Genomic DNA, 16967 nt, shown 5'->3' with positions numbered 1-16967 from the left:
TCAACAACCGTGCAGGGGTAAAGAAGGTAAGGAGTCAGCTTAGCACACCTAACCTCTTGGAAGCAGATTTTACAAGAGATGCAATATGGTTTTTCCAAGATAAGTCCCGAGTGAATGAAACTCCAAGCATGTTCAAGGATGATGCAGGATTGAGCTGGATATTATTAAACCTTAAAGGGTACTCCTGTGGAAGATTCTGTCGGGTTGATAGATGTAAAAACTGAGTTTTTGATGCATAAAAAACAGCAAGATTATCTTTACCCCAGTCAGAGATACGAGCCAAGTCAGACATTAGGTGTGCCATACCCTCATCCCTGGTTTGTTGAAGTAACTGCTGAGATGGACGTTGCGGGAACCGAACAGAAAGGTGGAATCATCAGCGTACGAGTGAATAGGGTTAGATGTACAGATTAGAAGGTCATTGATGAATAAAAGGAAGAGAGTTGGTGATAGGACAAAGCCCTGAGGAACACCACTGTTCATAGATCTAGGATAAGAACGATGGCCGTCTACAACAGCTGCTATAGAACGGCCAAAAAAGGAAGATATTGATGAAGGCATTGCTAGAAGGATAGAAATCATAAGAGGGCAGTTTGGAGATTAAAGATTTATGCCAGACTCGATCAAAAGCTTTGAGATGTTAAGTGCAATGGAAAAGTTTTCGTCAAAGTCCCAAAAGGAGGATGTCCACGAGTCTGAGGTAGGTGAGAAGATCGCCAGTAGAGCATTCCTGACAGAACCCATACTGACGATCAGAAAGAAGGTTGCAATAGGAAAGATGCTTTTAAATTTTTCTATTAAGAATTGACTCGAAAACTTTTGACACATAGGATGTTAAAGCAATTGGACGATAGTTAGAGGGTTTGGAACGATCACCCGTCTTTGGGACGGGTTGAATGAGAGCAAACTTCCAACAAGAAGGAAACGTACAAGTTGACAGACAAAGGTGAAAGAGTTTACCTAGGCAGGGTGTAAGCACTGAAGCACAGTTCTTCAGGACAACAGGAGGGACTCCATCAGGCCCATATGCCTTGTTAGTATTGAGGCCTGTGATGACAGAAAATACATCAGCTGAAGAGATTTTAATGTCAGCCATGAGGAAGTCTGAAGGGGGAAGTGATGGAGGAACAGCACTGGAATCATCTAGAGTAGAATTGGAGGAGAAAGTCTGAGCGAAGAGATCAGCTTTATCATTATAAGAAATAGCTACAGAGCCATCAGAATAGAAAAGAGCAAGGAAGGATGATGAGGTAAAGTTGTTAAAAAGGTTTTTGGTAAGATACCAGAAGGAGCGGGAAGACTTCGAGTTGGAGAGTTGAGAGCACTTTGGAGTGGATGAAATTATTTTTAGCAGTGCAAAGAACAGACTTAGCACGATTCCGGGCAGAAACGTGCAAAAAATGTGATTCAGGGTTGGGTTGGCTCTGGTACCTTTTATAGGCCCTCTTCTTGTTGTGGACAGCATTAGAACAAGCGTAATTAAACCAAGTCAAAGGATATGAGAAAGGAATGTATGCTTCCATACCTGAGAGAATAACCGCCATAATGCGCAAGGTACACTCAGATGGCTCCCGACCATGGAAGCAATAATCATTCCATGGAAAATAAAAAAAGTACTGCCTGAAGGCCTCCCAATCTGCAGCTCCAAAGTGCCACAGACGACGTATCTTTGGAGGGTCCACAGGCCATACCAAAGCGATAGGACAGGTTAAGGTAATAAGGTTGTGATCGGAAGAGCCCAACGGAGAGGAAAGATTAACAGTGTAAGCAGAAGGATTAGATGTAAGGCAGAGGTCAAGTATGTTGGAGCTCTCTCCAAGGTGGTCAGGGATACGGGTAGGGTGCTGTACAAGCTGCACTAGGTTGTTAAGGATAGAAAAGATGTAGGCTTGTTTACCAGGTGGGTCAGTGAGAGGAGAGGAGAGCCAAAGGTGGTGATGAACATTTAAATCTCCTAGAATGGAGATTTCAGAGAAAGGAGAAATGGATAGAATGTGTTCCATCATAGAAGTAAGATAGTCAAAGAATTTTTGATAGTAGAATTAGGGGATAAGTAAACAGCTCAGATACATTTAGTCAAAGAATGACAGGAAAGCCGAAGCCAGAGAGTAGAGAATTCAGAAGAATCAAGTTCAAGAACATGAGAGCAAGATTAATCGTTGCGTACGTATACTCAACAGCCACCTTTGGCTTTGAAATGAGTATAAAGAAAGTAGGAGGAAACAGAAAAGGGTTTGCTCTCAGTTGCCTCAGCCAGCTGAGTCTCTGTCAAGAAGAGAAGGTGAGGTTTAGAGGAGGAGAGGTGGTGTTCAACAGAAAGTTAGAGGAAAGGCCGCGAATGTTGGAGAAATGAAGAAGTTAGTCAGACACTGGTTCCAGGCATCTCTCTGAGTCGTCACCAGGAAAGGGGCTGATGGTGGGTGAATTTATGGTCCCCCCCCCCCAGGGACTCCGAGGCCTGATTTTCTGAAGCCATTTTACTTTTATAATTTTGAAAAGGAAGTGTGGTGAGTACGGTGCATGTATTTTGGTAACGACAGTTAGAGAAACTTGTATTGGAGAACATGCTGGCCTACTCTCTGTGTTAATGTGTGTGTGTGTGTGTGTGTGTTGTTTTTTGTCAAGTGGGATATACTTGATACCTTGTCCCATGAGGGGCTCTCTTTTTAGTTTGTCCATGATACGTTTAACCTCCTGACGGCAAACTCAGCTCATGAAAAACCTGTTGTAAAGTTGGAAATAATGCAGACTGTATCTTACTCCTCTGATTCGGAAACCTTTACTGAGCCGAATAAGACTGTATGAAGCCGAGAAGAAAAGACGACATCATATGGAAGGAGTTATACGTGTCTGGAGTAATGTGTCAAGAGTATGTGGTGTCAAGAACAAGTAATGTTAAGAGTATGTGGCGTCAAGAGTATATGGTGTCAAAAGTGGTGCTTAGAGTATATTATGTCAAAAGTATGTGGTACCAAGAACAAGTGGTGTTAGGAGTATATAGTTTCAAGAGTATGTGGTGATATGTGTATGTGATCTGTACTGTCAAAAGAATGTGGTGCCAAGAATATATGGTGTCAAGAATGTGTGATCTATTGTGTAAGAAATATGTAATCCATGGTTTCAATAGTATGTGATCTGTGGTGTCGAGAGTATGTGATCTTTAGTATGTAATGGCAAGAGAATGTCATCAGTTGTGCCGTGCCAAGAGTATGTGATGTCAAGAATATGTAGTGTCAGTATATCAAGAGTATACGAAATCAAAACTGTTGTCACGGGGGGAAGTGGAAATACGAATGAAATGCTAATATATATCATTTGACGCAAGGAATCGACTTGTGAAATCAAGTAGTAAATTTTACTTAATTCCGGCTTACTTCGCCGATTCTCTAAAGACAAGAACTTCATAAACTTTCCCAACAGTACACAGCAGAGACTAATCACTCACGAATGCTGTTTTGTTAGTACTGTTGGCCTCTGAGAAAGTTTCATTACCCCTGACATTCAATAATCGTAAATACATAGGTTCTTGCTGATGCTAACTCCTGGCTGGCATAATGGATTTAAAAATTAATATGAAAGAACTGGCTTAACTACCAATTGTGATTAATATAAGAAGTTTGTGTGAACTGGGAGTAGCAAACTAAAGTCAGCACAATGTGGTGAAATCAAACAAGACTGTTATATTTAATTGAGCTGAAAAAGAAGAACTGTACATTTATTAATTACAACAAATAAATTTGTTACAAGAATCTCAAAGCAAATTCATAATATCAAGCAAGGAAATACACTCACTCATGCACTCAAACACCTAATAATCTTAAACCTAGAAAAACAAAAACGAAAATACTGGTCAGTGAAGAAAAATGGAGCTGTAGATACGCAAAGATTGGGCGTCTGTCTGTTGCTTCTTGAGGCGCTGTAATTCACTGCTAACGTCCACTACTGCCGATCACCAACTCAGTGGGGAGATGTGGGGAATCGTTGTACTGCTGGAGACTAGCTGCTACAATGGGGATCCTGCTCTCAACACTGGGCACGATGACACCTTCTCACGTGGAGGTCAAAAACTAACTAAACTAATTTCTCATGCCCGGTATGGGAGCATGCAAAATGGGCGTGGCTTAACTTAACGTCTAGAGAAGCAAGGCCTGGGAATGACAATTACACAAAAATATCGCTCAGTGAAATGCACTGTCTCTACATAAAGACAGTCACGGATGAAGCGGTGACGAATGTAATGAAAACTCTGTTTCAAATCTGAGTGCAAACGTGAGAGGTTAGCTGCCTGAGCGAACTTTTATGCGTTTCAGTGCTGTTCAAGAGTTCCCATAATAATATTAATACAATGTCGCGAATTGCCAAAACAATATGACATAGGAAATTCGTGACATTAAGCCCCATCAAAATGAAATTTTTCTATGAAAAATTTAACAATATATACATACACATACATCCTAACTCAGTCACACAAGATTCACTGTGGTGTGTGTACTATCTTGCTACAGGAGAAAATCATTGTTGACAATGAGTGCAAAAACCTTGTATTTACGTTAATAGAAGCAAGCTTGAGGGAAAAAACTCCGAGACGATGGTGAAAAATCCTATACGCAGGTCAGACTGAGCGAAAGTTTGCCACATTTACATTAACAACTAATTTTTATGTAGCGTGGTGTATGTACTTACATGTAATACACGGTGTAGATGTGACAGTTGTGGTGTAACTGTACCTACGTGTAAAATGGTATAATACAAATTAATAGTAAATGGAGATGACAAGGGCAGAGGAGAAGAGGTGGCAGCATGCAGCAGAGATGGTCAGCTGATCTGCACGGCAAAACTGCTACAACCGCCTACTGTACCTGTGAAATCGATCAAGGTGGAACATCAATAGTGTCAATGTGACAAACAATTTGTATTAAATTGCAATTACCCTCTGCCTAGAAGTCAATGCACACACAATCAAAAGTACGCTTCAGCTGAAAATTCATCTGACAGCCAGAGCTTCATACATCCGAGGTCGCCATTATTTCCTTACTGGGTAGATTATTAACCAGGAAACATAGTCCTTGGATTGTCAGATCTCTCAGAACCTCTGTAGTTTACTGGTTAAACCTACATCTCTGTTAACCGGAGAACAGGATGTTCTCTGGTTAATGCATAGACACAGTGTGGATGTATGGGGTGAGTTCCAAAGCCTTGCCTGGTGCTTTCAAGGAAGACAGCAGTCAATCAGGTACCAGCTCCTTCTCTCATCTGCGAGACCAGCTTCACTTCAGCTGATCCACCTCCTGCAGCATCGACCCCTGGTACATTAAAAAGATCCTGATGGGTGCTGATTAACTAACAGGGCCCTCAGTGACCCACAGCCCGTCAACTCAGGGCTCTGTGCATATGTTCCTAGTCTAAGTACTGTCCAGTGGTATTTGTTCGTATGCATTCGGACATCCTAAAAGCATACTTACCCTTATGATTCTACAGTTACGACTAATATTGGTAAGTTGAGAATCCCTACGCAAACTCAGGCAGGTCACATTTTAACACCCAGCGTATGTGTGAACACTCATGTGGATAGCATGTATTCTCAAGATGCACGACTCTGTGGGGGTCTTGAACTTCCCCTTTAACCTATGGTACATATGTATGTACAGGCCCTGGACATAACGTGTCCTGTGGGGCCAACAGGCAAGACATCAGGTCTGCAACCACATTACAACTGCCCTTTCTCTCAATTGACTCAGAGATTATGGGTGTGGATTCAAATGGCGCAGGAGGGACACGTCTCCAATTGGTGGTACATCAACACACATTGCAGAAATGCACAAGCCTATCTATTTCCTGTCCCATTCCTGGCCAGAAAAAGTCAGCACAGATACTGCCTTGAGTTTTCTTTTTGCCCATGTGATCTCCTGACTACATGGCGATTTGTTTGTGGCCACCCCAAACGGGATTGAGGCATCTGGCAATAGATAGATAGATCTCCTGACGCTGAACAATGACCCCATTCTAACACTGCTTGGCGATACTTAGCGGGAACAACAACTTCAGTCAGCCATCGATGCTGCCTCCACAGAGGCTACTATTCGTGGTTTTCATTTTTCTACCTCTAAATCGTGTGTGATAACGTTTACTCATTCACTAACCATACCACAGCCGCTCTTTCTTTATATAACATCCCTCCTCCCTACCGAGATCCTCTGTCCACATTTCTTGGCCTCACATTTGACTCTGTTAAACTGAGATGCACATATCTCTTCCCTCATGTTTTCTACCCTTCATCATCATCGTTCGCTGCAGATGCTATTTCATCTTTCATGGGGTGATGATCGTGTCACACTTCGACTTCACTTTGTCTTTATTATGGTTGCCTGATGTATTCTTCTGCCTCCACTCGCACTCTTTCATAGCTAGATTTTATTAATCATACTGGTCTTCATTTAGCTATTGGTGCTTTTCGGTCGACTCCCACTATAAATCTTTGTGCTGAATCGGGCATTTCCCCCCTTTCGTTCTCATCTCACAATCAGGTCCTATACGTGTCTCCTTCAGTTCCCTACAAATACATTACTCTGCCCTCCCAGCCTTCTTCAACGCTCTTTTCGCTCAGTCTCCCATCTCATTCTTCCATTTCCCCTTCGGACCCCCATCCTTCTTCAGTCTACTGATTTCACCTTTCCTCCTATTCTTCCACTACGTCCAGTTTCCTTCCGACCCTGCCTTCTGCCTCATGCTGTGGTCTGCCCTTCTTTTCTCCCTTGTTCTAAGTCTTTTCTTCCCCCACATAACCTTCGCTCCCTTTTCTCAAACATACATCCTGTCACTCTTCTTCTACGCATATCTTTGCTGACGGCCCTAAATTTGGTCATAGTGTTGGGTTTGCTGTTGTGTTTCCGAACTCGTCCTTCCACAGTACTCTTCCCTCCACTGCAAGTATCCTTACTGCAGAACTGTATGCTATTCTTTTTGCTCTGAAATCTGTTCCAGGGTTCCCTTCTTCCACCTTTGTTATTTTCTCCGATTCTCTCAGTGGGCTCACTTCCTTACAGCCACTCCTCATTCGCTAATCACCCAGATTAAGGAGTGACTGTTCCGTCTTTCTGGTAGAAAAAAGTCAGTTCGCTGCTCCTGGGTTCCTAGCCATATTGGTATTTCAGGTAATGAACAGGCTGACTCATTTGCACGCTCTGCTGCTGTCTCTAGGTCCTTCCTCCACCCCATTCTGGCCTTTGATTGTTTCCCTCTACTAACCCGCCTCTACAGTGATCGTTGGCAATCCTCGTGGAAAGACCAACAGGTTCGCATAAAAATTCATCCTGTTCTTCCCTGGCACACATCAGCCTACACCAATCGTCCATGGAAAACAATCCTGGCTTGTCATCGCTTGGGTCATACCCGCCTAACTCATCATCATTTGATAAGCCATGATCCTCAGCCCACCTGCTCACACTGTAACTGTCCTATAACTATCCGTCATCTTTATCTTGATTCACCATCTACATTCCAACAAGTCTTGCAGCGTTCCCCTTCCTTTTCTCACTACTTTGGTCCCCACATATTACTGATTTCCTAGGTGACTCTTCCACTGTTTCTGTTTCCAGTCTTATGACTTTTCTTACTGCACTTCATATCATACATTTAATGTAACTATTTACCCCGCTCCCTTCTACTTTACTTCCATGGAACCATATTATGGCTTGGTGCTAGTTCTCCATTATTCCTTCCTTCCTTCCTTCCTTCCACCAAGTTTGATCTAAATCGGATAAAAACTATTTAGTTGATGTTACCATGTGATCTTGACCTTTGTTCTGTATTCTCGATAAAATTGGTCATCTCCTTTGCAGATCTTCAAAATTTTCACCAAATTTGTCCAAATCTGATTAAAGTTCTTTTTTCTCTATTGTTCATACACATGCACACATGGGCCGGAACTTGAGCTTGCCATGCAGCCTTGGCCTGAGTCAGAATTCTCTCAAAACTGACTCGTTCTTCCTTGCCCTACCTTTAACACTTCCACTAAATGTCTTCTAAATGGGGAAAAAAAAAAAAATATGCAAGTCGACCTTACCATTTTGTGTAAAACTTTGAACTATAATTTTGAAGTGTCCACACCTGAAAATGCAGAGCTATCCTTATTTTAGCTAAGAGAAAACGAATAGATGTGCCAACCCCCCCTTGTCTGATATGAATACACGCTCTGAAATGTGTCAGTTTACTTCAGAATCTGCATTCTCTTACTATAATTTTTGGACTCTTGCCAGAGCAAAGCGAGACACAGACGTGATTCTATGTTTGTGCTCAGCTTTGTGTTTTGGCTCTTTTTTAGTGGTATTTTGGTAAAAACTGAGAAAAGTCACTTTAGTATCACCGATTACACTTCCAAAACCTTTCCAACGATGTGGTTAAGTCCGCTGTAGCTTTAATAACCACAGAGAGAACCCAGTTTTTGTGCACATTTTAAAAAATATTTGGCTATTTTCAGTAACAGGGAACGAATTATAAGAAATGCCACTTAAATAGCACATTAATTTCACATTAGCTTTCTAATGCTGTGTGTAAGACAAATACAGCTCTAATAGTTAACAATACAGTTTTAGTGCTGAATTGACTTTTTTTTTGGGGGGGGGGGCTTTTTCAGCAGAATGGTGGCAAATTTTTAAAAAATGTTTTTTTTTTCTCTTCATAAACTTTAGAGCTATGTGCCTAGATCAGCCGAAGCTTTAACAGTCCATGCTTCAAATTTCAGTGCACTTTGGCGCTCAGTTTGGAATCTGGCTTTTACAACAACATACTGGGGATTTTTGAGAAAATTCACTGAAGTAACCCCTCACTAGCTTCCCAGTAATGTGTGTAGAACCACTGTACCTTCAATAGTCTCCAAAATAACACATTTTGTGTTGGGTAAAATACATGAGTGAAACGCAGCCAATTACAAATCTTAATTGCTTCGCTCACTCGAATGATTTTATATATATATATATATATATATATATATATATATATATATATATATATATATATATATATATATATATATATATTACAAATCTTAATTGCTTCGCTCACTCGAATGATTATATATATATATATATATATATATATATATATATATATATATATATATATATATATATATATATATAATATTCGAAAGTACTTATTGTTGCTCCTTTCTTTTCTCCTGTGGTTATTTTGCATACATATCTTCACGGTGAAGTCTCTGCATATATGCGAATGAATGTGTTTGAATGGATGAGTAAATGGGGAGTGTGTCGTCCTGTCTCGGCTACCTCCCTTTCCTTGGGGGAAGCAGCCTATATATATATATATATATATATGTTTGACTTTTGTCTGATCCCCAATCTCTTCACAAAGTTTCGTAAAAATTGGATAAAAAATTGTTTGATAAAACTACTGTTGTACGATACAATTCGGTCTCTTACTTAACATACAAATAGGTCATTTAAGTGCATAGGCAATCAGTGACAAAGATGTTGAGATGCTTGTCAACATCTTATAATATGGCATGTGCCAGAGTCACGTGTGAATATACGTAGAACCTGTAAGGAAGATGTTGGACCGTAAATGAATGTAGGAAGGGAATGGTGACTTTGTGTGTATTTGCTCAAGTTTTATTATATCTGTTGTTTACTTGTATCGATGTAATTACAAAGTTTAACATGACTCGGAGAATGCCTCATATCATTGATGGCACTTCTGCTCTTGCTGTTTTCCTTTTTCCGCGTCTGCATTCTGTCCTCGAGACTTATACAACGGGAAATAGTACTAAGCTCTAGATAACTACAATAATGGTCATTAAAGTGACGAAAATTCTCACACGAACAGTATATGTCTTTTTATATTATTTGGATTTTGATGAAAAGAGCAGATTCCCGAACCCACTAAATCGCCTGACTGGGAATAAACCATATATATGTTAACTGTTGTTGGTGATTGATGTGAACAGAAATATTAACAAAATCCTGTTAGTAACGCGATTGGAAATTTGGTATACCAGGCGAATATAATAACTAACACCTGATGAAAGCTGTATGTTAGAAAATCATACGGTGAAAAAAAATAACTAATTTTTCAATTCAAAATGAGATACTGGCAAGTGTTGCAGTGACCAGAACTAGCGAGAGCACTATCAGTTTTTAAATAGGATGATGAAACACAGCAGCAACACTGAGTTGTCTGGGAAATTACTGAAGCCACAGCGAACCTGCAGACACTGCTGGAAAGCACAGGAGAGTGTAACTGGTGTTACGTAAGTGAATTTTCTAAAAAAAAATTGCCACCATATTGTTAAAAAGAAGCCAAAAACTGCCAACGTTAACTCCGAAATTAAGGTATCACGGAAACTATTACAGCTAGCACGGATCTAAACACATCGGTGGAAAACTAAATTAACCAGAATGCCTTGTTCACTGGAATTCGTTCCACACTTACAAGTGTGGATGTCAGTAATTTTATATAGGCTACACTGCACAGACACTGCCATGTGAGAACTAAATGTCATCGACCAACGTACTTGCTAGTTGCCAGCTAAAAGATACTGTACCTAGATTGGTAAGTCTCTTAACGCTCTCATGATCGAGTTTTCCCTTGTGTTATTTTCTAGCTAACGGCTGGCTATTTTATTCAATAGAGAGTGAGTCATACGAACCTGAGCGTGTTATTGTTGATAACATTTAGCATCTCAAAGTTGAAAGAACCTTAGTACATAATTACAGAACAACACCAAACAATTTTATTCAGCCTACAGGGAGAGTGAGACGACTTGCTGGAAGACCATCTATCCATGGCAATATATAAAGTGAACTGAAAGGCGAATACAAGAAAAAATAATCAGATTTTTTTCAAGGTGAATCTCTGGAGTGATTGTGATTAAAGTGGTGACAAAGCAACCTAAACATATGAAAGAAAAGTAAATAATGGTATATAGACTATACAGAGTGCTAAACTGGGAATGATACTCGTATGGTGTGACTGTGCTGTAGCACTGTCAGGTGGCAGGAGAGGAAAGTGTAATGGATATGGGAGTATGGAAAGGAGGGTAGATAAGAAGTGAGAAACACCTATGGTGGGTGTCTTTAAAAAGAAGAGAATATACTAAGAATGAGAAGTATGTCAGCTGGTAGGTAGGAATAATAGAAATAAAAGTAAACAAAAAGAGCAAATAAATAAATAAATAAATAAATCTGTGAGAGACGAATGTTTTGAAACTGATCCGAATATACAGAAGTGGTGAAATAATGGGAAGAACGAAAACGGAAGAACGATACCTGGAAAAGAAGCAAAAACCGAATCAAGCCAATATTTCTACAACTGGATGTCGAGATACTTTAAACAGTACAAAAAATTAAATAACCAGTAGCAATGATGGACAACGCAGGTGAAAGTACTGGCAATCAAAAACGTATCATGCAGGAGGTGTCCGATTATATTTTAAACAATACTGTGAATACAGATACTGATATCCAAGTAATATTTTACCTACTGTCAATCCAGTTTACATTTAATAACAATACTTATGAATAGGTGAGGTAAAAAATATCGCAAACATCGATGTAGTTCATCATCATGAAAGCAGGGCTGCGAATCTGGGCTAGGAATAAGAAACATATCCATCGCCTATGATGTGAGATTAACTCGGGGGGAATTTTCTCCGATAGTTTTTTGATCAAATGTATTGTAAAGTGGACAATAGAGTGGATAGAGGAGAAAATGTTCTGGTGCTGTGGAGCTATTACTTTTTATTATTATTTTTTAGGGAGAGAAAATAGAGATGAGATGCTGCAGTGGGACTGAATGAGGGTATAATCACACCTACATTGCAGTATGGCTATGAAACACTCCTGTGGCATTGATGGGAAGTGTTAAAAATGAGCAAAGTGAAAGTGGAAGGGTTCAGGATATGCAGACAACGTTATTAGATACCTCTAGAAACACTAATCCATCCATTATCATCCAGCAACACGCTGCCCGATCAACAACGCAGAGGTCCGCGTCCAGACTACCGAGTAGAGACATTTTCGACGAGTAGCATAGTGCTTCCACCAAATGCCATTATGTGAAAATTAGAGGCTAGCAAACCCTTAGACTAAAATCCTTCTGATTCACATGAGTTTGAAGCGCCTTAACTAACTCCATTTATATTGGTTGTTTGGTTGCCGCATAACGGTAAATAGTTTCCTGGATTACAGAGTGCCATTTGTCCTGTCTCTTGGTGGAGAATCGCAGACGCCCGATTATAGTATGTATTGTGTAAGTGGTTTGTGAGCGCACCCATCTACAATACAATCTAATTTACTTACAAAAATATATTATTTGACAATGAGTGACAAGCGGCCGGAAGACAGTGGGTTGCAAGGTAGTTACATGACAGACTGTGAAAAGATGGCATGATATCAGTAAAGAAAGGTTCCGATGCCGAGGATGTTAAACAATAACACTCGCTGGTTGGAGTTTGCAAGATGCATCAGCCTGATTGATCACACCCGTCTAGCAGCAAACTCTCATCCTTTTCTGTCCAACTCTCTAATGCAAGAGTTAACCGTTACTCCCAGTCCTTCATTTATGCAACAGGTCAACTCTGGAACTGTCTCCCTCTGTCTGTATTTCGTGCTTCCTATGATCTCCAGTCTTTCAAAAGCAGTGTGTCCAAGCATCTCCAAATGATCGGATCTTGATTTTGGCTCTCACTTGTATTTTGATTTTCCTTGGAGGGAACAGTTATTCCGGGCTCGTGGCCCTTGGTTCCTTCTTTCTCACATAAAAAAAAAAAAAGCTAACGACTTTGGAAGAGAAAGAAAAAAAGTTAGACTTTTTTCTTCTTCAAAATTTTGCACAGTATATGAAGAGTGCTGTGCCATAATACTATTACGGTGTTAATTTACCACAGAATGAATCTGTAAAGAGAACTAAGCACGAATATGCTAGTCGTAAAATTTTATCACGGCTTACTGTATACAAGCATGTAGAAAAATTTTTTCACCTGCACATGAAATCATAAAAGGTGACGTTATTTGCGCCTTATAGAACGATTCTTTTTTATACAAGCAAATAGAGACAAATATCTTCTTCATTTAAGCATTATAGGTGCAGTTCCTTTATATTCCACTAAAAAAAAAAAAAAAAAAAAAAGTAGCCCGCGACAAATTCCCTATTTCACTGTTGCTTATAACATATGATTTTATTTAGCTTAGGAGAGAATACTAGAAGCGAATGAGTTAATGAAAGCTGTACAAACATACATACATACATATGTATGTATATATTCACATCTATATCTATCCATCTACCCACACACACACACACACACACACACACACACACACACACATATATATATATATATATATATATATATATATATATATATATATATACATAATTGTTGCATGCTGATGATGCAGTACTACTTGCAAATACTGGACAAAAAGTTGGTAGGCTAGTGCAGAGTTTTGCTGATGTCTGTGAGCGCCGTGCCTTGAGAGTAAATGCAAAAAAAAGTAAAGTGATGGTTATTGAGAGAGTTGACTCTCAGTGCGATATTACAGTGAATGGAGAAAGACTGGAATTGATGAGAGAGTTCAAATACCTGGGTACAGTGAGAGAAAAGAGAGGAAAATGTGCAAAACAAGTGGAAAGTAAAGTGATACAAGGAAGAATAGTAGCTGGTGCAATGAAGGCCTTGATAAGAAACAGAGGCTTTGGTTTTCCAGCTGCATGAGTTTTACATAAAGGAATGTTAGTGCCAACTTTAACATATGGATGTGAGACTATGGTGTGGCATGACAATGAAAAGTCAAGAGTAAGAGCAGTGGAGATGGGACTGCTGAGGAATCTTTGTGGAGTACAGAGGGTGGATAGGATACGAAATAATGTGATTCGTGAAACATGTGGAGTGAGGAAGTCGGTGGACACCAGAATCGAGGAGAGTGTACTGAGATGGTATGGTCATGAGGAGAGAATGGAATGGAAAAAAATATTGTGGTGAAAAAAGTATATCTGAGCGAATCTGAATGAGAGAGAAGGCGAGGTACGCCAAGGAGAAGGTGAAGAGATATGGTGGATGAGTGTGTGAGGAAGGGATGTTTGGAAGTCGGTGAAGCTAGGGAACTAACAAGAGATCTGGCTGGCTGGATGAATGTTGTGAGGAGAAGTACATGATCAGGGATTTGGCACCCCTTTTTAAACGTGGCAGTGTCCGGATTGACTCTGTCCGATACGTTTAAGTGAAGCTACAGAACGTGGTGAGTGTTTTTGGCTTACCCGATAGAGCCAGGATTCCGGAGGCTTGAATGATGAGTGAATGAAAGCGTGGCCCATTGGATTGGGCAAATTTGGGCTCTCTGGACGTTGTTACTCACCCTGCCCTAGGATGGGAAAGGAAGTCCGGATGCTTATAATAATAATATATATATATATATATATATATATATATATATATATATATATATATATATATATATATAACTATTTATTTATTTGTGTGTGTGTGTGTGTGTGTGTGTGTGTGTGTGTGTGTGTGTGTGTGTGAGTGAGTGTGGGTGTGTGTGGGTGTGTGGGTGTGTGTGTGCGCGTGCGCGGTTACCCATGTAATAAGTTGGCCTCCTTTCTTCATGTATGTCGCCTGGTCGCCTTCTTCCTTTTTTCTTCTCTAAACTAGCCATTTCGAACGAAAATTAAAGATACCAGTATGTTTTATATTGCAAGACAGAGCAAACCTCAGTTAAAATATGCTCGTCCCTCACCTTCCCCCTATCCAGCGAAAAGTGGGATAGTGAACTGCAGGAGAAGGGTCGTTGCTGCCAGTATTCAACTACAAAAATGTCCTCCTGAACCTGCATCAAAAACAATAATAATTCATGAATACGTTTTCAGAGGCAGGGTATGCAGGAGCGCAGAAGGAGGGGGGACGTGCATATATTGGCCAAAGTTGAGGGTGGGATGGCGTGAATATGTAAATCAAGGCAGTGGGAGCAGGGCCCGAAAAAGGTTGAGAAGGGCTGAGTCAGACCTCTTGTTCTCAATATCGAATTATTTCTTCCATATCTGACCATCAGGTTTGGTCCAAATAAGACAAATGTTGTTAGAATTGGACTTTCGTTGTAACCTTGGCCGTTGAGCTAGTGTTCTAAAAATCAAAGTTTTCGTCGTTGGCTGACCTTCAGCACTTCCACAAAATTTAGTCTGAATAGAATTGAAAAAAAAAATAATAAGTGATAAAACTGTCTGACAACTGACTTTGTCCAACGAACCCATCCTTTGACGGATTGTTCTAAAAAACAATTCCCTTCATGTTTGCCTTGCCCTCAACCCTTCCACAAGATTAGGTGTAAAAATACAGACTGATTATATTGACCATGCCTTGTGACCTTGACCTTGACCAATTATTTCCATAAATGCTGTAGTTAACCTCTTGCCTGACCCTCAACTCCTCTATCAAATTTGGACTAAACCAGATTAAAATTTATTTCGACTTCACATAAAACACATACTGGTCGAAATCTGCCTTTGCCTGTGACCTTGACCTTTGACCAAGTGTTTTTAAAATAGAATTACTTCGTCCATGCTTTACCGTCAACACTTCCACCAAGTTTAGTTTAAATCGGGTCAAATCTTTCTGAGCTAACCTTACCAAATGACCTCGACTTTTGGTCTTGTCCTGTGACCTTGACCATTGACGAAGTGTACTTAAATCAAATCCCATCGTTTATACTGACCTTGACGTGTGACCTTCACCTTCAACCTCGCCCCTGACCTACATCACCAGCTATTTGCAAACTAAGATCCGTTCGTCCTTGTCTTACCCTCAGCCCGTCCACCATTTTTTTATTCGGATAGAAAATGTTTATGATGACGTTGCCATATGACTTTGACCCTTGACCTTGCCCTGTGACCTCGACCGTTGACTGATGGTTAGTGAAATCGAATACCTTCATACTTATTTTACCACCAAACTGTCCACCAAGTTTGGTTCAAATAAAACAAAAAATGGTATAAGTTGATCTTGCCAACGGTCATACCGCGTTGAGTACACTGCTTCCCGTTCGATCAGCGAAGTTAAGCAACGCTGGGTCTGGTTAGTACTTGGATGGGTGACCGCCTGGGAACACCAGATGCTGTTGGCATCCCTACGTCAAGTGGGGTTGGTGGAGGATTAGTGCCCCTCCCTGTAAAACAATTAACTCTAAGCCCTTGGCCACCCTGTCTGGGATACATGGCGTCTGGCAATGAATGATCTTGCCATGCACTCTTGACATTTGACCTGTGGGTACACCCTTTGACCAACTCTCAGTACTTCCACCAAGTATTGTTAAAATCGGATCAAATCCGTGTTTTCATACACACACACACACACACACACACACACACACACACACACACACACACACACACACACGCGCGCGCGCGCGCGCGCGCGCGCGCGCGCACACGCACAGATACATACTGTATGTGCGTGCAGTGTATGAAATTGAGTAAAGCCTTGCTCTTCCTTTGCAAGTGCGGGTGTATTATGATGGAAGAGGGATATAAATGTGTTTCTTTGCAAGTCATGCTTTTCATGCCTGAAGTGAAAATGCTCACCGAAGAAAGTTGGTGGCCACAAATATTCAATATATCTAAAATAATAATAATAATATAATTATAATAATAATAATAATGATGATGATGATGATGATGGATGATGATTGATGATTGATGATCATGACTGATGACTGATGATGATGATTGATGGCTGTTGATGATGATGATGATGATGATGATGATGATGATTGATGATGATGATGATGATGATTGATGATGATGATGATTGATGATCATGAAGATGACTGATGATGATGACTGATGGCTGTTGATGATGACTGATGATGATGATGATGATGATGATGACTGATGATGATGATGATGATGATGATGATGATGATTGATGATGATGATGATTGATAATTGATGACGAT

At 40.3% G+C, this 16967-nt stretch overlaps 1 non-coding gene across 1 annotated transcript; it reads left to right on the top strand.

Annotated features, from left to right (window-relative positions):
• Nucleotides 1-16017: 16017 nt before the first annotated feature.
• LOC145406520 (5S ribosomal RNA) lies at nt 16018-16136 on the top strand. Its single transcript, XR_013898545.1, has one exon. It is a non-coding gene; the product is annotated as a 5S ribosomal RNA (ribosomal RNA).
• The last annotated feature ends 831 nt before the right edge of the window (nt 16137-16967 follow it).

This window comes from Coenobita brevimanus, chromosome 70, assembly GCF_032717465.1.
Source record: "Coenobita brevimanus isolate Jiangsu-jjx chromosome 70, ASM3271746v2, whole genome shotgun sequence".
Taxonomy (NCBI): Eukaryota; Metazoa; Arthropoda; class Malacostraca; order Decapoda; family Coenobitidae; genus Coenobita; species Coenobita brevimanus.
Note: the sequence above shows the minus strand (reverse complement) of the source record. Positions and strands in the feature narration are given on the sequence as shown.